The sequence below is a fragment of the Protopterus annectens genome, chromosome 13.part0 (assembly GCF_019279795.1).
Source record: "Protopterus annectens isolate FY-2018-M chromosome 13.part0, PAN1.0, whole genome shotgun sequence".
In the NCBI taxonomy this organism is placed as follows: Eukaryota; Metazoa; Chordata; order Ceratodontiformes; family Protopteridae; genus Protopterus; species Protopterus annectens.
Genome location: NC_056747.1, coordinates 1091527524 through 1091554230, shown reverse-complemented (window position 1 = coordinate 1091554230; position 26707 = coordinate 1091527524).

Genomic DNA, 26707 nt, shown 5'->3' with positions numbered 1-26707 from the left:
ATTCCCAGTCAACAAATGTAAAATAAATAAATAAATAAAATAATAAAATCTATCATTCACTCTAAAATGCATATGACTTTGCTTTGTAGCATATCATTACAGGATAAAGTCCTTATCTGTGTGAAACCCTGTGTGAAACTTTCAGTTGCCTACCATGTTTTATAAATGTTTGTAACCTTACTGAAAACTGTAAACTATGTTAATTTGTAAATAGGTTCATAGGTTCATAGGTAGCTACTAGGCTATCTGCATGAGGGCATTTATAAGTCTAGCCAGAATGTGTCTGCTTTCACCACCTCATAGATTAATTAACTGATCCTCTGTCAAGTAGAGCCAATGAATTGATCCCAGGGGTGTATTTTCTGTTACCCATCCACTTGTCAAGGTTTCTATTGAAGAGTGTTAGTGAGGGGCTCTGTCTGATGTAATTTGGAATTTTGTTCCAAAGCATGGGGAGTCTCTGTGACATGAATCTATCCCTCCAGCATGTTCTATTTATTGTTGTGGTGAGGTTTAGCTCACTAGAGCGTGTGGCTCACAGTGACTTGAATTTCTTTAGGTGGAGCATGTCCATCAATTCTGATTTGGACAAGGCTTTGTAAGTCAGGCAGAGATCACCTCTGAGTAAGCAATATGCCACTGAGTACAGCTGGAGTTTTTTCAGTCGGGCTGCATAGGACATATATTTGAGACCAGTAATCCTCTTGGTGAGGTACTTTTGTGGTCTTTCCAGCTGTTGGAAGTGTCTTGTGAGGTACATCCCAAATGGGGCATTGTACTCTATGATGGGTCTAATGTGTGACGAGTAGAGGGGCACTATAACCTCTTTATTTCTAGATGTGAACCCTTTAGTAATTAGATGGGGCACATAGAAGGATTTCCTAACTACTTTAGCAATATGACTGTCAAAGGAGAGATTACTATCTACCTGGATCCCCAGATGTCTTATTACCTCTTCTGTATTAAGGGGGCTGCCACCTATGTGATAATTCGTGGGTGTTTTGTTTTTCCCAAATGGGATGACTATGCATTTTTTGGCATTTAGCTTGAGGCCATGACTTTGACACCAGGTGTCCGTCTCAGTAAGGCCCTTTTGGAGGATGTCCATGTCAGCCGGAGAGTCAGTTATGGCTACCAGTTTGCAGTCATCGGCGAACTTGGTTGGCCATAGTCCTCCTGTGTTTGCCTGTACTTCTGAGAAGTATATGCCAAACAGTAGGGGTCCCAGGACCGAGCCTTGCAGGACATCACTTGTGACTGGTTTAGAGTCAGACCTGGACGCTGCTGTTCTTACCGTGTGAGTCCTGTCTGTAAGCCAGTTGGCAACCCATCTCGTGACATAGGGGTTTATGTTCAGGCTGGTGAGTTTTTCTGTAATACCCGAATGGGGAATGGTGTCAAAATCCTTGGCGAGGTCAAGGTATGCTGTGTGAACCACCTTTCCCTCTAATGTAATGTAATTTACTAACTTGGAGCTTTTCTCCCTGGGCCTCCGCTGAAAATGGGCATATATCCAGTTGGACCATCCCGGTAAACAAATGAAAAGTAAATAAATAAAATATTGACATTAACACCTTGCACACCTACCCTGTAATCCCAGGGGAATACAGTGGCTTGCAGCCTAGGACTGTAGGAGTGACACAATGCACTGGCCTGCTACAGATGGCTTGCATCATTACCAAATGCCCTACAGTCCTCTGTCAAAGGCATGTGTCTCACCCGTACTGCCAATGTATGTTATCTCATGGACTCTCAAATAATGGCATAACACAGTCCACAGAACACAAATGCAAGGTCATTCAACAAATGCCAGTAACATGTCCACCATGTCCTACTGCATGAACTGTGGACCAACCCCTAAATACTGCTGGGATGAAGTGATAACTATAGGGATACTTATCAGATATCATTTGCATAAAGTTTGGAAGAGGACAGAATAACAGAGGGGGGAGTAGAAACATGGACTCCATGGAGTGTGTGAAGTCTGAAACTCAGAAGTGTGCACTACTATCCCTGCCTGCAAAAAAGAAATGGGTGGCTACAAACCTGCTCATAAACCACAATGTGAAGGGGTAATGACCAGAAATATGAGCCCTGCCTCTGGGTAACCTGTGTGAATCTGTACAGCTGTGAGGTATAGCCACAGCAGGATATGGCCATTCTGTCATGTCGATAGATGTTCAAGCATGGGATCCTCAGCCATCACAGTACAAAGGTGCTGGACCATTTACACAGACCCATCAGCAAGTGTCTGCAGCTCCCCCTCCAGAATGACATGATTGTGCAAGAATATGTAGGCTGCAGACCACAATACTGGCACAGCTTCATTCATCTTGTATTCCCCAGGAAATTACTGCAAGCAATCATGTATACCTGTCAGTAGTTGATGACATAAAACATCACAGTGTAAAATATGTCTGAATATCTCTGCTAACACCAAAACCATGTAGCAGAAGCAGCACAGACACAATAAGTTAAAGTATCCCACTATCCTTTGCCTATTGTGACCCCATATTGTCAACCAATCTACAGATATTCTGCCGAAATAGGTTGCTAGCTATAGGTGTAGAACACAAATGCTTGCACTGGAGTACAACCTACCTGGAATGGATTCACACATTCAGTACAGAAGGTCATACTGGGCATGCTTCCACACTTAGAGAAACAAAACCCATATCTGACAACAAAATACTGAAAGGTCATACTGGACATGCTCCCACATGAAGCCCATTTCTGGCAACAACAGTGGACTATACATATATGTCAGTTGCAGATGTCTGTGCACACATTCCACATTGCACACCAGTCATGCTTTGCACACGCATCGGACAGGAATACACAAATATATCCAAGGAAAACACACTATAATAGGTCAAACATACACAGATGCGGAGAAAAGAGTGACAGACAGTGACAAAGAGCTTCCCATCATGAGGCCTGTCCCACCCAGCACACATCCAATTGGCCAATACTACAAGATGTGTAAATGTCTATCACTGTAGACATTTGCTTCTGGTAGCCCTCAGCACTATAATGTCTGTGGTGCTTGTGATAACTGTGTAACATGACAGTACAAGTCATTATTCATCTAGCAGTTGTATACACGGTCCTGTCAAATGTAAACCTGTGTGACTGAGTGTTGTGTGTGTGCTTCCAGATGAATGGTTTATGGCCCATTCATACATACTGCACACCCCATTGCCCTACTTTGGCAAGCCTGCTGATGTCATTCACCTTGAAGTACACCTTTGGGGAAGGGCTAGCCCTATAAGCTTCATGGTGCATGCTATAACTGCATAATTCTATAGTGTGATATAGTAGTTAGGTAGGAGTTCTAATCCCAAACATGACAGCTGTGAGACTCTGTGTGTGTGTGTAGAGATCAATGCTTTTGAGGCCAGTAACAGTCACTACACTTTCCATTGCCCTACTTTGGCAAGCCTGCTGATGTCATTCACCTTGAAATACACCTTTGGAGAAGAGCTAACTCTATAAGCTCAGTGGTGCGTGCTGTAACTGTGCATGGCTGTAGTGTGATGTACTATTTAGCTAGGAGTTCTAATCCCAGTCATGGCGACTGTGTGTGTGTGTGTGTGTGTGTGTGTGTGTGTGTGTGTGTGTGTGTGTGTGTGTGTGTGTGTGTGTAGGGATCAATGCTTTTGAGGCCAGTCACAGTCACTACACTTCCCATTGTCCTACTTTGGCAAGCCTGCTGATGTCATTTACCTTGAAATATACATTTGGAATTGGGTTAGCCCTATAAGCTCAGTGGTGCGTGCTATAACTTCATAATGCTATAGTTTATTGACTAGTTAGGTAAGAGTTCTACAGACATGGCAACTGTAAGACTGTGTGTGTGTGTGCGTGTGTGTGTGTGTGTGTGTGTGTGTGTGTGTGTGTGTGTGTGTGTGTGTGTGTGTGTGTGTGTAGGGATCAATGCTTTTGAGGCCAGTCACTACACTTTCCATTGCCTTACTTTGGCAAGCCTGCTCATGTCATTCACCTTGAAATACACCTTTGGAGAAGGTCTAGCCCTATAAGCTCCATGGTGCGTGCGATAAATGCAGTACACTGTAGTAGCAATACATAGCTAGGTAGGGGTTTGAAATTCAGCATTGTCAAGTGTGTGTGTGTGTGTGTGTGTGTGTGTGTGTGTGTGTGTGTGTGTGTGTGTGTGTGTGTGTGTGCGTGCGTGTGTGTCATCAGTATCCTTTGTGGAGGTAGCTGTGATTGTGTAATAACAGGATTCATTAGGGGGTGGGTTTTGCAAATTTCTTATATTGAGGACCTACTATATGTCACAATGTCCACCTTACAAGGACAACAGATGTCAAACAGCAGAGAGGCTGGTGCAGACATTCCATACCCCTACATGTGACATTATGGATTGGTGTGCAATATAGGCAACACTTGTATTACCCAGAGAACACTCTCCACCCATGGCTCATACACAAACACACTTGGCTAGGCAACAACCACTATATTGGTAGCTCCCTGCATATTGCCCAAAGATACTAACCACAGTGTGATTGGAGTGGATTACAGAGGACATGGCACCCTGTTCCATCCCTACAATAGGCAAATAATTGCTTACAGTGGTCCTTTGCAATGTTCCCCACTGCATGCCTGCAACAACTGTAGAGTCAGCAAGTGTAACCCACAAAGGAAATACTATGCCTTATACACATGCCCTGTATGGACAGATGCCATTAACACCAGTGAATACCTGTATCATGCTGTCAATTTAGGTGCAGGTATAACCTCAGTTCTATAACCAATTCTCACCACATGAGATCAGGAATGCCACATCAGATGATAACAATCTGTCCACACAACATGCCCCAGACACCCCAGGTACACTTCCACATGTCACATAACATGCATGTAGGACATGTGCACAACCCAGACCCTGTCCATGTTATGGAATATAGAACACATACATGGCAAGCATTGTACAGAACTGGCCACCCACAATAGTACCCCTGATGAGTGGATGGTGAATACAATACCCACCTGTGTGGGCCAATCCAGGGACTACACCCCTGAGCCACACTCCAGACCATTGTCATGTGGCCTGATGCCAAGGTATACCCTTTGCCTAGCCTTGTACAGCCTTCCAGCACAGTCATCTACTAAACACCTGTGAAACAATGAACCCATGCATGTCAGTACTGGCAAATCTGTGTCTATGTGTATGGAGATTAATGATTTGGAAGCCATTCACACTCACTACACCTCCCATTGCCCTACTGTAGCATGCCTTCTGATGTCAGTCACTCTGACATACCCTTTGCCTATATATCAGCCTGATAACCTATGCGGTGCCTGTGATACCTGCATAATACTGTAGTGTAGTAAGCTAGTTAGTTAAGAATTCTAATCCTGACCATGCCAACTATGATAATGTGTGTGAGTCCCTGAGAAAGTGTGGTTGGGTCTTCCTTGACACCTGCTTTTGTGGACAGGCACATGTACTACACTTATCTTATCCCTCCTTTATCACTGTTGCTGATGTCACTCACCTTCAAAGATACCTTTGGATAGCTCTCTAACAAGTAAGCTCTGTGACACATGCAGTAACTGCATACAAATGTAATCTCTTACGCCCTCTCTGGTGGATGTGGAAAAGTACATCTGCTTTGCTTAGGCAGCAGCTTGTGTTTTTAAATGATGCTCATGATCAGCTGATGGCCTGTGCACAAATTGCCGTTCCCCACTAGCTGAATGCATGTGGAACAGCTGTGGTATCATTCCCATAGCCAATTGCATGATGGAAACACACTCCTATAACTAAGAACATCATGTGGGTGTTGGCCCTTTTCATTCACTGTGAGCAGGACTTCATGTCGGTGTTTGGCAAACAGCATCACAGAGGGTAGTGGGATATACCTCTTACAATATACACTGTTGAGACAGGCCAAGAAATAGGAGGGGGATGTTCCAGACATGAGGACAGAATGCAAATCTTGCTCTTCTCTATTTGAAGTAATGGTTTAACAGCGGTTGTGTGGATATGGCTGGTCTACATGATTTAATATCTGTTGTGACAGTGTTATGTGGTTGAGGAAACTCTCACCTGTAGGGCTATCTGCAGACTGGCCAATGTTTGTAGTCTTACATGTGTTGTGTTACTCACACATGTCCTATCTTTAAAAATGCAGTACCATACTCTGAAGATTGCAGTCAGTACATGGTAACAGCCATGTGAGTTACTGACTTCATATTTCTCAGAAGACGTATATCACAACAAATCCTGTTACACCAGTAAATGTATGAGTTTATCACAGCAACATGTCAATATTGGCCCTGTGTTTGTTCCTCCAGCCCAAACTCTGTCAACTTTTATGCATATCTCATGCAGTAAGAGGTGCACAGGTTCAGTATATCATTATTTACTGACAGCATACCTGATAACAAGCCACTGAGATATCAGACTGCTAGACATGTTATGTATAGTAGGGCTTATATTTGAGGACAAAACCTGGACATTATGTTGTAGTGTGTAAAGTAGTGAGGTCTGTGTACTTATGGTGATTGTTGACAGAGTGTGTATTGTGAATATATACCTTGGCCTGTGTACAGACTGTGGTAGATGTCATTGTTTTTGGTCCTGTTCTATCTGATGTTGCATGCTGCTCCAGTGTATGGTACCCTATCGGTGTACATGTTTGTAGGGCAGGACCGACACATGCCTCATACCACAGTCAGGCATAGGAATACACTGTGTATTGGCCCAGCATATGTAGGATAAGTGTGTGCGTGGCACATATGAGGATGGTGTTGATCACACAGTCCATATACTGTAATATTAAGCACGCTTACCATATGTGACTGTGGCTGTGTTCAGATTGGTTGTAGATATGTGCTTTCACACAGGTGTCTGTTACCCTGTGCTGTTACATGCCTGTAGAGCCTGATATATTTGCAGGTACATGTGTATTCCCCCATAAGAAATGTAGGCCAGTGTTGTGGCAGTCTGCCAATAGTTTGCACAGTGCTTTGTGACATGCCTAGCAGCTCAGTGAACTTACCCAGTGTGATGTTATGTCCAGATATTTGTCAGATGTACTGTTGTCAGGCCACCATAACTGTTATGTATTTCTGACAAAGCAGTGGGATGCTGTATGCCACTAACTAGTGGGTAGTATGTGGGCTTGTGACCTCTGCTCCTCCAGTTATTATGTGTCAGGACAGACAGGAGTCTGTGAATGCATAAACTGTGTGAGCTTATCTATTTCAGTATTTTCGTGATATCCCCATTTACATGGCTGTAAACATCCACTTTGTCAGGCATGGTCCACATGTCTTGCACTAAGGGGTTCTGTGTATAACTCTGGACTGACCAGTCCACATTTATTGGTCACATCTGTACTGTATTCCACAGTATCATTACTGTGATTTCTGTGGTACGGCACTATGATGATCTTATGATGTCTGTCAGTAACTGGTGGCATACATGTCAATATCAGATGTGACTTCCCACACAACATTTCTGTTAAGACAACTGTTACAGTAGCAACAGTCTACATTTATACCTGCAATACTTACATGTAAAGAATGTATGGCGTGAAAGAGAACTCTGCACGCCTGTAATCCCAGAATCTGTGGTATTCACCTGCAATAGTGAAATGAATAACAGCGTACTTCCACGAGTGTAATAAAAGATTTAATTCCACACAAAAAACGTTAAGCGCTTTCACCCACGTATCGTGGGCTTCTTCAGAACAATGAGTAATTGATATCTCACAGTTTAAATACTCATTTTGGCGCCAAATAGGCGACTAACCTTTAAAGAGATATAACATAATGAAAAATACTACATTAAAAACTACTTTAAAAATACTTTAAAAATACTTCACATAAAATATTGCACTGGACAATTAAAACAGATACATCTTAATGTATCTTTCTCTGTGAATATAACAATATTTGCAAGAGTACAATAATGTTAATAAATGAATGAACAACACTATAGTGACCTATAGTAAATAAACATGTACACATTATTCCTGCTACTATATATCAATAATTCTCCAAAATAGGCTTGACTGAAATGAAATCATTCAGTCCTGGGGGAGTTGTGGCATCAGATAGTATTTGCCAATAACACTCTCTGTAAGCTAATTTACTTTTAATATTACCCCCCCTGGGGTTGTTCCTAACAATTTCTAATATAGCAAATCTAAACTGATGTTCGTCACCCTTTTTCATAATGTGTCTGGCTAATGCATTTTTGTCATCTTTCGTCGTAATACTATAAATGTGCGAATAAATCCTTTTTCTAAAATGCTGCTCTGTCTTACCAATATAGTAACTAGGACATTTTAAGCATTTTGCCAGATAAACAATATATCTAGTACTACAATTCCCTTTCTTGAAAAATATTTTTGTTCCATTATAATTTCTTAAAACTAGATCTTTATCTTCCATGATATAACAACATTGGTGACAAGCACCACATTTGTGAGTGTAATTATTCATGTTGGTATTCTGAACTTTGGTCCCTTTCTCTAATATACTTTTTAAGTTCTGTCCCATTCTATATACAAATCTTGGTTTGGTTCCTAATATCTCTGTCATCTCTTCACTTGTTAACAATGTGTGCCAATGCTTGCTCATTATATCCTTAATTTGGTCACAACAAGGTCCATATTCAACAATACAAGATCTTTTGTATGCATCATTAATTTTACTCATGGTGACCAAATTTTCTTCAGTAATGTTGCTAAATTTTGTTCCTAATAATGGGGCAAATTTCTTTCCCCATTGTTCCATCACTTGAATACTAATCTTCTTCATCATTTTTGTATTATAACCTCTATCTACAAATAAAGAAGTAATAAACTGAATCTCATCCACCATATCTGTATAAGAAGAAGTCATTCTGAGTGCCCTTATGCATTGTCCTTTATATATGTTTCTTTTAGTCTTTGTTGGATGACAGCTTCCGAAATCTATATATGAATTAGTAAACGTCTTCTTCCTATAAATTCTAGAATGATATACATTGTCCTTTCTAGTAACAATAGTGTCCAAATATGGTACTCCAATTCTGCTACTGGTAGATGTGAACTTCAAATATGAACTACTATTATTCAAATACTCTATAAAATTATCTAATGAATCCTGATCTCCTTCCCATATGATATATATATCATCTAAAAAACGCAAATAGAATGTAATTCTAACATTGTATTCACTGTTGAAGATGGTATCTTCTTCCCAGTTAAGCATGACCATATTGGCATATATGGGAGCACAATCTGCCCCCATAGCTACACCCTTAACCTGCTTGAAAATTTCTCCTTCATAAAATATGAAGTTATTATCCAGGACAATGGACATTAATTCATCAATAAATTTAATTCTATCCCAATCCAATTTACTGTGTCGAAATAAACTTTCACTAAAAGCCTCTAAACCCTCTTTCTTGGGGATACACATGAATAAATCTAAAACATCTATAGAGGCAAATAATAAATCTTACTTGTCTAAGTGTATAGGAAATTTTGTTAAAAATTCCCATGAGTCCTTTACCATATGCTCCACATTATTATAAATATGTTTGAGTAATGAGTCTATTGCTACCCCTAAAGGGAATGTTTTGGATTTGCCACCTGAAATAATCGGCCTAAAAGGGGGATCATTGATATTTTTGTGGACCTTAGGTATGCCCACCATCGTTGCCAAAACTGGAAATTCTACCTTAAGGAATTGATACATGTCCTCTGTTATTCGGTTATCCAGAAGGAATTCCTCAATATATAGGTCTATCCTTCTGTATGCTATGTTTAATTCATTGTAAGATATAATTTCATAGTTGTCTGAGTTATGTAATATATCATGTATCTTGGTATTGTATTCCATACTATCATACACTACAATACCCCCTCCTTTGTCGGGTTTCATGACTCTGATTGTTTTACCATATACTATTTCATTCAAAATGTTAATTTCGTCACTAGAGAGGTTAGTCTTAGATTTTTTCTTTCTCAATTTAGCATTATTTCGATAAATCTCTTGAGTAACTAATTTCTCATATCTACGTACCTCTTTATTCATTGGCGGCATGAAACTACTTTTCTTCTTTAGTACTTTGTCATTAGAATCATGCTCAATTTCTAGTTTCTTATTATCTTTAAACAATAGGGATAAATTTAATTTTCGTATGTATTTTTTAAAATCACACAAGCAATCCACAATTTTGAAACTAGTCACTGGTATAAACTTCATTCCTTTAGAAAAAAGGCTGAAATGTGCCTTACTCAACCTTAAATTTGTGTAATTAAAAATCTGAAAATTGTTGTAACTGTTTAAATAACCATTTTGTATGATTTCTGTGTCCTGTTCACCCTCTATATTATCATCCACCTTGTTGGGTGGGCTTAGAGGTATAACATCATTCGTCAACCTCTCGGGGATGGGGCTCTAACTACCTCCATGTCTTTCCTTTCGTCCACCTTTTCAGTCCCCCTCTGAAGTAACCCTGTTGAAAATTTTCTTGTTGACCATTATTATAATGATTATCCCCTTCTAATGTTCCCTCTTCTCTAACATCACTATAAATATTTTTGTATTGTGTGTTCTGAAAACCAGTTTTCCAATTGTAAACTCTCCCAGTCTTGTACTGCTCAGTGTCCCTTATCATTTTCTTACTTTTCTTTTCAAATATTTTTAATGTTCTACTCTGTGCTGATTCAAACTGTTTAAAATATAACTTTTCCCAACTAGGAAACATTAGATCTTTCAAGATCTTTCATTCATCAGTTCTATTTCATTCAAAATTTTACATAACTTAGTGTCATTATATTTAATCAACATTTTCATATAATCTGTACCAAACTTGTCAAATAATTTGTTAAAATCATCACGTACTTCATCAGTTAAATCTATTCCCATCGGCATTTTGACAAAACAAAGTCCCATAGGGACCAATTTTGAATTAATACAATGGGATAAATATGCATTGTCCAATTTAATGGCATTAATCAAATTTAATTTTTTACCAAAATCATATATCAAGTCTTTTAATGTCCCTTTAAATTTGTACTGTTGATTGTCATTAATTTCTTTGTATTGCTCAAACGCACAGTCCTTATCTAAAAAATCTTTTAGATAACATAACTTGTTTAAATTCTGTGCATCGTTGCTCCGCTTAACTGGTTTATCAGAAAAAACAGTACCTTTTATTTCTTGTTCCTTAGTAGCAGCATTGGCATAAGTTCTCATGTTTTGACTACTCTTTGATCTGGCTCCGGTTCTTCTCGCTTCCTCCATGATGTTTCCGAAAGAAAAATCGAAGGTAAAGTCCGTAGGTGCGTACCTACTGACAACTGGTTCAGTTAACTCTCCTGTAATGGGCAGATCTATATTTTGCCCAGAACGATTTCTACACATTTGGCCATTAGGTATTTCTGGTGAGAAATTGGCCAAATGTGAGAAATCGTTCTAACAAAATATAGATCTGCCATTACGAGAGTTAACTGAAACAGTTTTCTTTGGCGCAGCTATCATGGAAGAAGCCAAACATGAGAACTTATGCCAATGCTGCTGAGGAACAAGAAATAAAAGGTACTGTTTTTTCTGATAAACCAGTTAGCAATGATGCCAGAATTTAAACAAGTTATGTTATCTAAAAGATTTTTAGATAAGGATAGTTTTTAATACAAAGAAATTAATGACAATCAACAGTACAAATTTAAAGGGACATTAAAGACTTGATGATTTTGAAAATTAAATTTGATTAATGCCATTAAATGACAATATATTTATCCCATTGTATTAAAAATTGGTCTATGGTTTGTTTTGTCAAAATGCCGATGGGAATAGATTTAACTGATGAAGTAATGCGTGATTTTAACAAATTATTTGACAAGTTTGGTACAGATATGAAAATGTTGATTAAATATAATGACACTAAGTTATGTAAAATTTTGAATGAAATAGAACTGATGAATGAAAGATCTTGAAAGATCTAATGTTTCCTAGTTGGGAAAAGTTATATTTTAAACAGTTTGAATCAGCACAGAGTAGAACATTAAAAATATTTGAAAAGAAAAGTAAAATGATAAGGGACACTGAGCAGTACAAGACTGGGAGAGTTTACAATTGGAAAACTGGTTTTCAGAACACACAATACAAAAATATTTATAGTGATGTTAGAGAAGAGGGAACATTAGAGGGATAATCATTATAATGGTCAACAAGAAAATTTTCAACAGGGTTACTTCGAGAGGAGAAAAGGTGGACGAAAGGAAAGACATGGAGGTAGTTAGAGCCCCCATCCCTGAGAGGTTGACGAATGATGTTATACCTCTAAGCCCACCCAACAAGGTGGATGATAATATAGAGGGTGAACAGGACACAGAAATCATACAAAATGGTTATTTAAACAGTTACAACAATTTTCAGATTTTTAATTACACAAATTTAAGGTTGAGTAAGGCACATTTCAGCCTTTTTTCTAAAGAAATGAAGTTTATACCAGTGACTAGTTTCAAAATTGTGGATTGCTTGTGTGATTTTAAAAAATACGTACGAAAATTAAATTTATCCCTATTGTTTAAAGATAATAAGAAACTAGAAATTGAGCATGATTCTAATGACAAAGTACTAAAGAAGAAAATGGTTTCATGCCGTAATAAAGAGAGGTAGATAAGGAAATTAGTTACTCAAGAGATTTATCGAAATAATGCTAAATTGAGAAAGAAAATCTAAGACTAACCTCTCTAGTGACGAAATTAACATTTTGAATGAAATAGTATATGGTAAAACAATCAGAGTCATGAAACCCGACAAAGGAGGGGGTATTGTAGTGTATGATAGTATGGAATACAATACCAAGATACATGATATATTACATAACTCAGACAACTATGAAATTATATCTTACAATGAATTAAACATAGCATACAGAAGGATAGACCTATATATTGAGGAATTCCTTCTGGATAACCGAATAACAGAGGACATGTATCAATTCCTTAAGGTAGAATTTCCAGTTTTGGCAACGATGGTGGGCATACCTAAGGTCCACAAAAATATCAATGATCCCCCTTTTAGTCTAATTATTTCAGGTAGCAAATCCAAAACATTCCCTTTAGGGGTAGCAATAGACTCATTACTCAAACATATTTATTATAATGTGGAGCATACGGTAAAGGACTCATGGGAATTTTTAACAAAATTTCCTATACACTTAGACAAGCAAGATTTATTATTTGCCTCTATAGATGTTATAGATTTATTCATGTGTATCCCCAAGAAAGAGGGTTTAGAGGCTTTTAGTGAAAGTTTATTTCGACACAGTAAATTGGATTGGGATAGAATTAAATTTATTGATGAATTAATGTCCATTGTCCTGGATAATAACTTCATATTTTATGAAGGAGAAATTTTCAAGCAGGTTAAGGGCGTAGCTATGGGGGCAGCTTGTGCCCCCATATACGCCAATATGGTCATGCTTAACTGGGAAGAAGATATCATTTTCAACAGTGAATACAACGTTAGAATTAAATACTATTCGCGTTTTTTAGATGATATATATATCATATGGGAAGGAGATCAGGATTCATTAGATAATTTTATAGAGTATTTGAATAATAGTAGTTCATATTTGAAGTTCACATCTACCAGTAGCAGAATTGGAATACCATATTTGGACACTATTGTTACTAGAAAGGACAATGTATATCATTCTAGAATTTATAGGAAGAAGATGTTTACTAATTCATATATAGATTTCGGAAGCTGTCATCCAACAAAGAATAAAAGAAACATATATAAAGGACAATGCATAAGGGCACTCAGAATGACTTCTTCTTATACAGATATGGTGGATGAGATTCAGTTTATTACTTCTTTATTTGTAGATAGAGGTTATAATACAAAAATGATGAAGAAGATTAGTATTCAAGTGATGGAACAATGGAGAAAGAAATTTGCCCCATTATTAGGAACAAAATTTAGCAACATTACTGAAAACAATTTGGTCACCATGAGTAAAATTAATGATGCATACAAAATATCTTGTATTGTTGAATATGGACCTTGTTGTGACCAAATTAAGGATATAATGAGCAAGCATTGGCACACATTGTTAACAAGTGAAGAGATGACAGAGATATTAGGAACCAAACCAAGATTTGTATATAGAATGGGACAGAACTTAAAAAGTATATTAGAGAAAGGGACCAAAGTTCAGAATACCAACATGAATAATTACACTCACAAATGTGGTGCTTGTCACCAATGTTGTTATATCATGGAAGATAAAGATCTAGTTTTAAGAAATTATAATGGAACAAAAATATTTTTCAAGAAAGGGAATTGTAATAATAGATATATTGTTTATCTGGCAAAATGCTTAAAATGTCCTAGTTACTATATTGGTAAGACAGAGTAGCATTTTAGAAAAAGGATTTATTCGCACATTTATAGTATTAGGACGAAAGATGACAAAAACGCATTAGCCAGACACATTATGAAAAAGGGTGACGAACATCAGTTTAGATTTGCTATATTAGAAATTGTTAGGAACAACCCCAGGGGGGGTAATATTAAAAGTAAATTAGCTTACAGAGAGTGTTATTGGCAAATACTATCTGATGCCACAACTCCCCCAGGACTGAATGATTTCATTTCAGTCAAGCCTATTTTGGAGAATTATTGATATATAGTAGCAGAAATAATGTGTACATGATTATTTACTATAGGTCACTATAGTGTTGTTCATTCATTTATTAACATTATTGTACTCTTGCAAATATTGTTATATTCACAGAGAAAGATACATTAAGATGTATCTGTTTTAATTGTCCAGTGCAATATTTTATGTGAAGTATTTTTAAAGTATTTTTAAAGTAGTTTTTAATGTAGTATTTTTCATTATGTTATATCTCTTTAAAGGTTAGTCGCCTATTTGGTGCCAAAATGAGTATTTAAACTGTGAGATATCAATTACTCATTGTTCTGAAGAAGACCACGATATGTGGGTGAAAGCGCTTAACGTTTTTTTGGGTGGAATTAAATCTTTTATTACACTTGTGGAAGTACGCTGTTATTCATTTCACTATTGCAGGTGAATACCACAGATTCTGGGATTACAGGCGTGCAGCGTTCTCTTTCACGCCATACATTCTTTTCATTTGTCTCTAGAATGCTACTTTATTTCAGTTGTAATACTTACATGTAAGAGGTTGTGACTATTGAGATACGACTCCACTAGACAGAGAGAGAGAGAGATATATAGATAGATAGATATATACACATGTACATACACACGTATATATACATATACATACACACACACACACACACACACACACACACACACACACATATATATATATATATATATATATATATATATATATATACATATACATATATATATGTTTACATATATATATATATATATATATATATATATATATATGTATATATATATATATATATATATATATATATATATATATATATATATATCTACACACACACACGTATATATATATATATATATATATATATATATATATATATATATATATATATTAATATATCATATACAACATCATCATCATCTTCTTTCGGCTGTTCCCGTTAGGGGTTGCCACAGCGGATCACCTGTTTCCATTTCTTCCTGTCCTCTGCATCTTGCTCCTGCATGTCCTTTCTCACCACATCCATAAACCTTATGTTAGGCCTTCCTCTTTTCCTGTTACCTGGTAACTTCATCCTTAGCATCTTTTTTGCAATATACTCAGCATCCCTCCTCAGCACATGTCCATACCAACATAATTTTGTCTCTCTGGCTTTGTCTCCAAACCTTCCAAACTGGGATGACCCTCTAATACACTTTTTTCCTAATCCTGTCCACCCTCGTCACACCCAGTACAAATCTTAACATCTTTATCTCTGCCACTTCCAGCTCAATCTCCTGCTTTTTTGTCAATGCCACTGTCTCCAACCCATATAACATAGCTGGTCTCACTACCCTCTTGTAGACATCCCCTTTCACTCTTACAGTTACTCGTCTGTCACAAATCACTCCTGACTCTCTTCTCCACCCACTCCATCCTGCCTGTACTCTCTTCTTCACCTCTCTTCCTCACTCACCGTTACTCTGAACTATTGACTCCAAGTATTTAAACCCATCCACCTTCGCCACCTCTACTCCTTGCATCCTCACCATTCCTTTATCCTCCCTCTCATTCACACACACATATTCTGTCTTAGTCCTGTTGACCTTCATTCCTCTTCTCTCTAGAGCATATCTCCATCTCTCCAGGGTCTCCTCCACCTGTTCCCTACTCTCACTACCGATCACAATGTCATCTACAAACATCATAGTCCATGGGGTCTCCTATCTGATCTCATCTGTCAACCTGTCCATCACCATTGTAAATAAGAAAGGGCTCAGAGCTGATCCTTGGTGTAATCCCACCTCCACCTAAAACACATCCATCACTCCCAATGCAGACCTCACCACTGTCACACTACCCTCATACATATCCTGTACCACTCTTACATACTTCTCTGACACTCCTGACTTCCTCATACAATACCACAACTCCTCTCTAGGCACCCTGTCATATGCTTTCTCTAAGTCTACAAAAACACAATGCAACTCCTTCTGACATTCTCTGTACTTCTCCATCAACACTCTCAGAGTAAACTTCGCATCTGTAGTGCTCTTTCCCGGCATGAAACCATACTGCTGATCACTAATCATCACATCCCTTCTTAACCTAGCTTCCAGTACTCTTTCCCATAACTTCATGCTGTGACTGATCAGTTTAATCCCTCTGTAGTTACTACAGCTCTGCACATCACCCTTATTCTTAAAAATCGGTACCAAACACTTTTTCTCCATTCCTCAGGCATCCTCTCACTTTCCAAGATTTCATTAAACAATCTGGTTAAAAGTTCCACTGCCATTTCACCTAAACACCTCCAAGCTTCCACAGGTATGTCATCTGGGCCAACAGCCTTTCCATTCTTCATTCTCTTCATAGCTATCCTTACTTCCTCCTTGCTAATCCATTGTACTTCATGATTCACTATCTCTACATCATCCATCCTTTTCTACCTCTCATTCTCTTCATTCATCAACCCCTCAAAGTAGTCTTTCCATCTGCTCAACACACTCTCCATGCTTGTGAGTATGTTTCCCTCATTATCCTTTATCACCTTTACCTGCTGCACATCTTTCCTAGCTTGGTCCCTCTGTCTAGCCAATTGGTACAGGTCCTTTTCTCCCTCCTTAGTGTCCAACCTTTCATACAACTCTTCATATGCCTTATCCTTAGCCTTCGCCACCTCTCTCTTTGCCATGCACTTCATCTCCTTATACTCTTGTCTACTTTCTTCATCTCTCTGACAATCCCATGTCTTCTTTGCTAATCTCTTTGTCTGTATACTCTCCTGTAATTCCTCATTCCACCACCATGTCTCCTTGTCGTCCTTCCTCTGTCCAGATGTGATACCAAGCACCTTTCTAGCTGTCTCCCTTATTAGCTCTGCTGTAGTTACCCAGCTATTTGGTAACTCTTCACTGCCACCCAGTGCCTGTCTTAACTCATCCCTGAACTCCACCTCACAATTACCCTTTTTCAGTTTCCACCATTTGATCCTTGGTGCTGCCCTCACACTCCTCCTCCTCTTCTTGATCACCAACGTCATCCTACAAACCATCATCCTATGCTGCCTAACTACACTTTCTCTGGTCACCACTTTACAGTCTGCAATCTTCTTCAGACTGGCCCTCCTACATAAGATATAATCCACCTGTGTGCATCTTCTTCCACTCTTGTATGTCATCCTATGCTCCTCCCTCTTGTTAAAATATGTATAAACCACAGCCATGTCCATCCTTTTCGCAAAATCCACTACCATCTGACCTTCTGCATTCCTTTGTTTAACACCATACCTACCCATCACTTCCTCATCCCCTCTGTTCCCTTCACCAACATGCCCATTGAAATCTGCTCCAATCACCACTCTCTCTCACCCTTGGGTACAGTCATCACCACTTCATCCAATTCACTGCAAAATGTTTCTTTCTCATCCATTGCACACCCAACTTGTGAAGCATATGCACTAACAACATTCATCATTACACTATCAATTTCCAGCTTCATAAACATCACTCTATCCGACACTCTTTTCACCTCCAAAACACTCTTAGCATACTGTTCAGAATAATTTACACCATTTCTCCTCCCATCCACACCATGATAAAACAATTTGAACCCACCTCCGAGACACCTAGTCTTACTTCCCTTCCATCTGGTCTCTTGCACACACAATATACCAACTTTCCTTCTGTCCATTATATCAGTTAGCTCTCTCCCTATACCAGTCATACTGCCAACATTCAAAGTTCCGACCCTCACTACCACAGTCCTAGACTTTCTCCTCTCTTCCTGCTTTCGACCATGCCTTCCACCTCTTCTCCTCCTTTGGCCAGCAGTAGCCCAATTTCCACCAGCACCCTGTTGGCTAACAGTACTGGTGGCGTTAGTTGGTAACCCGGGCCTCGACCAATCCGGTATGGAAATATTTACTGGTGTTTGCATGAAATGATTTGGCGAAGTTTTACGCCGGATGCCCTTCCTGACACAACCCTCCCCATTTATCCAGGCTTGGGACCGGCACAAAGAAATGCACTGGCTTGTGCATCCCCAGTGGCTGGGTTATACATATATCATATACATATATATATATATATATATATATATATATATATATATATATATATATATATGTGTATGTACATATATATATATATATATATATATATATATATATATATATGTATATATATAGATATATATACATATATATATATATATATATATATATATATATATATATATATATATATACACATATATATGTGTGTGTGTGTGTGTGTGTGTGTGTGTGTGTGTGTGTGTGTGTGTGTGTATATATATATATATATATATATTTATATCTATACATATATAATATATATATATATATATATATATATATATATATATATACATATAATATATATATATATATATATATATATATATATACAGATAGATCTATATATGACCATATATATATATATATATATAATGTAATATACAGATGTATATAAATACATATATATATATATATATATATATATATATATATATATATATATTTATATAAAACTATATATGTGTATGTACATGTATACATATATCTACATGGTTCTACCTGACTTCGTCGACAGCGCAGAAGACCGACATCGGAATCCGGAGCTCCAGAAGATCGAAAGTGAAGAAGACCGGCGAATCCCGAGTGGCAGAACATCGACAATGCAGAAGACCGACACGACGGATGACAACACCAACGCCGAGGATGCCGACATGGGGAAAGGCTGTGTGAGTATGCGGTAGTGACGGACGTTAGGGTGCGAGGCAGGTAAGTGTGGAGATTGGTCTGTGGGGATAGGGGTGGGTTAGAGTTAGTTAGGGTGGGTTAAGTGAGTTAGGGTTAGGCGATAGGGGTGGTTAAGTGAGTTAGGGTTAGGGGCGATAGGGGTGGGGTTAAGTGAGTTAGGGTTAGGGAGCCGATAGGGGCGGGTTAAGTGAGTTAGGGTTAGGAGCGGGTAGGTAAGTGTGCGATAGTGACGGACCTTAGGTTAGGGTAAGGTTTAGTGTGGGCTTGTAAGGATTTTGGTGTGCTTGTGTTGTGTGTGTGGTTTGTGGAATGGGGATGTGTTTTGTTTTCAATTGTTATTGTGGTGTGTGCAGTGTATGGGTTTCGTGTTTGTGTACCGTCGGTTATTTCGATTTGTCGGTTATGTGTGGTTTCGTGTTTATGGACTGTCAATATGTGGTGTCGGTGATGTGGTTGTCGGTGTTGTGTGGTTTACTATGTCAGGTAGAACCATCTACATATATATATATATATATATATATATATATATATATATATATATATATATATATATATATATATATATATATATATATATATATATATATATATATATATATATATATATATATATATATATATATATATATATATATATATCCATATCCTTGTTAAGTTTAAACATGACTGTTGTATATACCTTCCCAGATGTATCACACCATATTTATCTGATATGTGTATATTTAGATATAACAACATACGTGATTTAACACTAATATCACTTACAAGTACTACACAATTGTAGAAGTCATAGGAGTTTTTCAATACTATTCAGTATGTGTACTGGCAGGTATATAGAAAAAACAGCAACCATTTTTTCAGCTGTGATGGCTTAGTGGTCAACTGTTGTGACTATAGAGTCCTGGGTTCAAGTCATACAATGACTGCTTTTTTTTGTTGCTGGGCAGAACAAGGGCAGTTGGATACAGAGTGGATACAGCTATTTTGAGCAGCTTTAAGTGGGTTTGCACGATGGTAAGCAGTGGTAACATACGATTAAATATATAGGCACTTACACCATGTAGGCTTACCTTACCAGTGCGAAAATCTGCTTAGCAGTTACATTTTAGTAATGCTTACACCTGCTAATCATAGCTCAGCCCTGGAAACCAGTGATCACATTTCAGTCTGATAAAATAGCAAGGTAATGACATCTTTAATAAGTGTATTTAATTCAATGTACATAATGTGTCTTTGTACTGTCATTGCAGTAGCAAGGGGTGTGAGTCTACTGTCTGGGACTCCTGAGTATATATGGCTTGTACAACACTCTTTTCCATTTGAGTGTGTTTCATACATGGGTAGTATCCCAGGTTATATGCAGTCACACTGGCATGTAGTGTATCATTACGTTACTACTGTTGACAGTGTATTTCCAAGTAACAGTAGATTGCAGATTGTAGTACTGGATCCAAACACCCCTGCATGCAAAGATGGGCTCTGAGTCCTCACTACTGTGTTCTTGGTGTGTAAGCTGTGTGTCATTAAGTATTTGCTACTGGATATTGATCTGACATGTGGATATTAACTCTAGACTACTGTGTGTATAGGACAGTTCATTGAGGGCTGCTGTCATGAAGTAATGGCCTACTTAACAGTGTCAGACATCTATCTGTCAATACAGTCATCCTACTGCATAACCAGTTGGCTAGCTGATGTCTGTTTGTCCTCTGTACAGATGTGCAGATGTTGAGACTCCATCTTGGCTGCTTACAGGCAATCTGTGCTTTTGTGACACTGACATATCTGCCCAGCTGTGTTCCGAATGCCACAGCTAGGAATCCACACCCTGTACGCACCACTTGCCATGGATACCTCAACTACACTACCATAGTCAACAGAACAGGTCTACTTTAGGACCTCGAAAGTTTAATAGTTTGAATGCATATGGATCAAACCATATGCTTTGAACTATTAAACAATCGAATTCCAAAAAATAATACACAAAAAAAAAAAAGAATTTAAACTACTGTAGGCAGGGGGAAAGCTCCCCTGCACCCCCACACCCCCGCTACTTAAATATACCAACTCTGAGATCGCACTACATTGCAATAAATGGAAATCTCCACCTACAGAGATTTCCATTTACTTTTTCGATGTTTTGCACTTTCGGTGTACTCGTTTCGAGAATATCATATTCAATATTCTCGGACTTTGAGCACATAAAGTAGACCCCAACAGAACATGCTTGGGTACAGGTCTCCAAGACAGACACTGACCATGTTATGCAATATATGTTGCATACATGTCAACTGGAGCACCTCACTGGCCCTCTGCAAAAGGCAACCAGATGATTGGATGTTGCATGTAATTCTCACCCTGAGGATCACCCCTGTAGTATCTGTTGATAGATGGCCTTCTGACACATGGCAGGTGGCATGATACCACTGTACACACATCCCTTACACCTCCCATCTCTCCATGGACAATAGCCTGGTACACACCCATGAACACCTGCACCAATGGACCCCAGTACTGACAAATGTGTATGTGTGCATTACTGAGAATAACAGTGTATGTCTGTTTGTAGACCTGTAGTTGATAATACCCTGAGGCCCTTCATACCTACCACAGCCCCCATTGTCATGGTTAGATGTGGCTGCTGCTGTACTGGACATTGCATGTACCTTGATACACTCTTCACCCTATGGGCTACCTGGGGTTTGCAGTACCAGCACAACACTGTTGTACAAATGGGTTGATAAGCATGGGATACCCTCTGAGTTCTGCCAAGTGTGTGTATGTGTGCAAGTGTGTGTATTTGTAGGATACAGCATTCTGAGGCCACATTCTCCTAATACAATACACCTTGTCACACAGTATTAGGGATAGTGATGTTGCTGACCATAGAAGTGCCATGACAGTGCATCACCCTACTACCCCTGTGGTATGTGCATGAGATGCATATCCCTGTAGTAGAACTCTTGGGATAGACAATGGGTTGTATTGCAGTCCTGGTCAATGTGTGGTGATGGTTATGTCAGAGTATTATCATGGGTTTCAGTGCATACAATATCCACTGTGGGGTGTGGGTGCTGGGTATACTCTCTTTACACCGTGGTACCCCCAATACATGTCCAATGTTCCATTGTATGGGGACCACTGTCACCATCAACCATACAGGTAAATGATAACACTATCCAGCCCAGTTATGCATGTGGTGTGTGCAACTTATCTGTAACAGAATGGACACACTGACAAGGTAGTTAGCACTGATAAGCCCAGGTCTCTCAGATGTGTGTATGACTATGTTTTTGTCAATGTGTATATGACAGTATGCCACACTATGTATTGTCAATAATCAACCAGTACATCCCCCATACCCACACTGAACAGGGCCTGGGGATGTTCTTCACGTAACATGTAACTTGGAATACACCTCATACTAAAAGCTGTGTGGTGTGTGCAATTAAGGCCACACACATTAGTAGCACTACATACCTAAGTAGAGGTTCTAGTCCCAGCATTGCTAAGTAAGGGTGTGTGTGTATGCGAAGGAATCTACTTCCATTTGAAGAATATACATGTCCCAGGAGGACATCTGTCTGAGAACTGCCAGGCAAATGGTAACATTTCACAGGTAGCATCCTGTGGAAATACATTCCATCACAACTAGTGGTAGATGTGTAAATGCCCTCTTCCCCACTGTATAGGTGTACAGTGATACTAGGGTTGGTATATATATATATATATATATACATATAGCTGGATTCACAGCCACCATCATCGCAGCTACTGTTGAGTGTATGCCCCCACTTAGCTGGCTGTAATGCTGTAAAGTTCATGTTAACAGGTTAAGTAGTTGTCAATCACACTATCTTCAGTTCTACAGCACCTCACACCTTCCAAAGGGTAGGGTTGTGCCACCCACACTAGCACACCTATGCTTACTAAGTTGAGGATTGCACTACATTGGGGAAAGGGACATATACCCTGCCAGTGACTTCATCAATGACATTAAACTAGCAGACTGCTTATTTCCCAATGTGTTGTTGTGCCTATTCTGTCTTGATGGAATTGCATAGGCTAAAATGGGTTCCTTGCACAAGTACATCCATCTATGTGTACAGTATTCTCTGTGTATTGCATTAATAACAAAGCCTCTGTGTGTGTTATACACAAACATGTGGTGTGTACCACCTAGTACACTTACCATTGTCCACTGCAGAAGGACTGCTGACATCAGCCACCATGCACTCACCTGTATACACCCCCAGACCTATCAGCCATTTGGTATATGCAGCAATTGTTATACAGACCTGTGACATGTGTTCACCTGTACTCAGGATATGGCACAGCCAAGGTGTCAGCACAGTGCCATACCCCTTGTAGGAAACAACAGCAGGCCAACATCCTGCTGACACATGGACACCTACAACACAAACAGAATACATTATGGAGACCACAATCACTCAGTGTTAATAACAGCTATAATGCATCATGGCTGGACAGCTACACTTCCTGACATGTAAGCATTAAACTTTACTGCTGACAACATGTTACAGAGCATTACATTGGTACACTATAGTACAGTCACCCTGTGCATCAGAACCATATTAGCCTGTCCCTGCATCGATGTTATGGATGACAGGGATGTGGCACAGGCATCATCATATGCACAGGGTGTTTTGTTGGTTTGCCAGAGACCTAGGCTGAGTCATACATTTGACATCATGTGTGTGTGAGGGGGGTTTCATTATTAATTGGGCGGTTGTGATGTGGTGTGCGTAGGTATGGGTTTGCCTTAGCTGTGTTGGTGATGTGTGTGTCTATGCATGCACACAGTTCTGCCATGTGGCTGCCCTATACAGGGGATTGTTGGACAGCTGCAGACTGTACCTGGCAGGGTGTGCAGTTCACTGACTCTGGCCACAGACATGAGATCTGTGCCTTCCAGTGGTTCTACAGGCACCACCAGGTAGAAGCCACAATATGATACTCTCCCCTGATGATGACATATGTCTGCTGGATCCAGATCACTCTTGGGACCGGCCAGGGCCAGGTGCCTGTGGCATGCTGTGTTGTGGTGTTGACAGTGCCCCCTGCAGTTCTGGGGCTGGTACTGCCATTACAAGAGAGGCTCTGACTTCTGGCATGTTTACGTCGACCTCCAGCTGTTGGTGTTGCTGGCATACATCCACGTGGCTGTTGCACTACTCCCACCATATGCTCGAGCACAGCCATTCCATGGTTGAGGATTCCTACCATCTCGCCCAACCGTCTATCCATGACCTCTGCAAAATAATGCTGGGCACCTGCAAGATCACGGATGTTGTCAATAACAGCTGAATGAGTAGCCCTGTGCAGCCTCAGACCCTGTCTGGTATACTGTTCCATATGTGCCTGCACCTCCATGATGACCTGAAACATGCATCTGTGGCACCAGATGTGGCACCTCTGCCAGAGGCATGATGACCAGTAGCCCTCCTACGAGCACCCCCTGTACATCTGCCTGTATGGTACCCCAGCGGACATCCGGTTATGGCTGCTGTGTCCAGACACACGTGCCATAGATACCACACTGTCCTGTCCCATGGTGCTAACCACCAACTGTCCCTCAGCTATGGCCACTGGTGATGGTGCATGTATAGGCAATGTGACTGTGTGCAGGGATGGGGTGGATAACAATGGGATGTCAAATGATGATGCAGCTTCAGCCCCTGACAACCTTGCCTGCGCCTCAACACACCTATCATCATTATCAGTGTCTGTATGGACACCAACATCAGATTGCCTGCAGGAGGGACCCTGACCCACCTCTCAACCTGTGAGGAGAAAGTAAGAAATGGACTTTAAGACTTGTACATCATTGCTTAACAGTGCACACACACACACACACACACACACACACACACACACACACACACACACACACACACACACACACACACACACACACACACACACACACTTACAGGTGAGGTTGCACAAAGATATTGCACACAGACCTCTCATTACCCATCTGTCAACGTGCATGACATATGGCACTCAACAGCATGCAGTGCAGTTATAATCAATCCCTGTTACCAACATTATTCATCTCTGTGAAGCATGGGTTGTTTTAGTAGGTGATGGCACTTCCCTGGAACACAGTGCACCCATGTACACAGTATTGCTGTGCACCTGTTCAACACCCTGGCATATACTGTGAACCATACCTCACAGGTGTACATACCATTGCTGAATGTGTATATGTGTGTTGGTTATGTTTGCTCTGCTGCTCACTGCCCCTATGTGTTTGTCCGACGCATATCTGGGATGATATGTGGACAAATGTCATTTGTGAATGCCTGATGTCTGATTTAGAGATCTCATCATCAGCGGTGCATGTATGGCCAATAAAATACAATTACACTGACAGCCTTCAAACCTTAATGTGGCTATGGGGAATGTGCATACCCTTATTGACATGGCACCCTCTTCCCTGATATGCCATGGGGCCACATTACTGCATATGTTAACATTACATGAACCTGGTATGTGACATATTACCTGTGCACTCAAATGCAGTATCAAACAAATGGGTTAGCTGTACAGATGCTGACAGAGATGCATACAATTTGTGGGTTCATATGTGTGCACACCCTTATCATGATGGTTTGTTGCACCAACTGTTAAGTGTACTACAGCAGTCACTATTCCTGGAAGGGGTATACTAGCATGGGCCATCTACATTTGCCAGTATTTGGTCACTCTGCCCTACAAATGTCCCCCAACTCTGCATGATTGCAAGGTCAACTCATGTGTAAAGTCCTTGGAGGTCACACAGTGCCGTCACTATTGCTGTGGAGTCAGCGTTATGTCTGGCACAATTCATGACCTTGACTGTTTGCAGATACAGCCATTCTTAGTAAGCTTCGGATCTCTGCTTCAGTGCACTGTTGTGTTTCAGGATGACACTGCCTCCCCATCCCCAGCCTTTTTGCAGATGCGTGACAACTATGGCCTACACATGTGTGCCATTTTACATTGTCCCAAACTCTGAACACCAAGTGTACTGGCCTAGTCCCTGCTAATGAATGGCAAACATATAGGTGTACACTGGCACCGGCAAGGTACAGATAAGGATGGTGGGCCTGAGGTGGGTTGAGGTGTTGGTTGTGCAGCACATGTATCTTAATTGATACTGTCTTTATGTTTCAACTTGGTCTTGGTACAGCAGTACACATTGCAACACATGCCTTTGGGGGACTATTGATGTTATGCATAAGCTACCTGTAGAGAGCCCTGGCTGACGTTTCCTGTG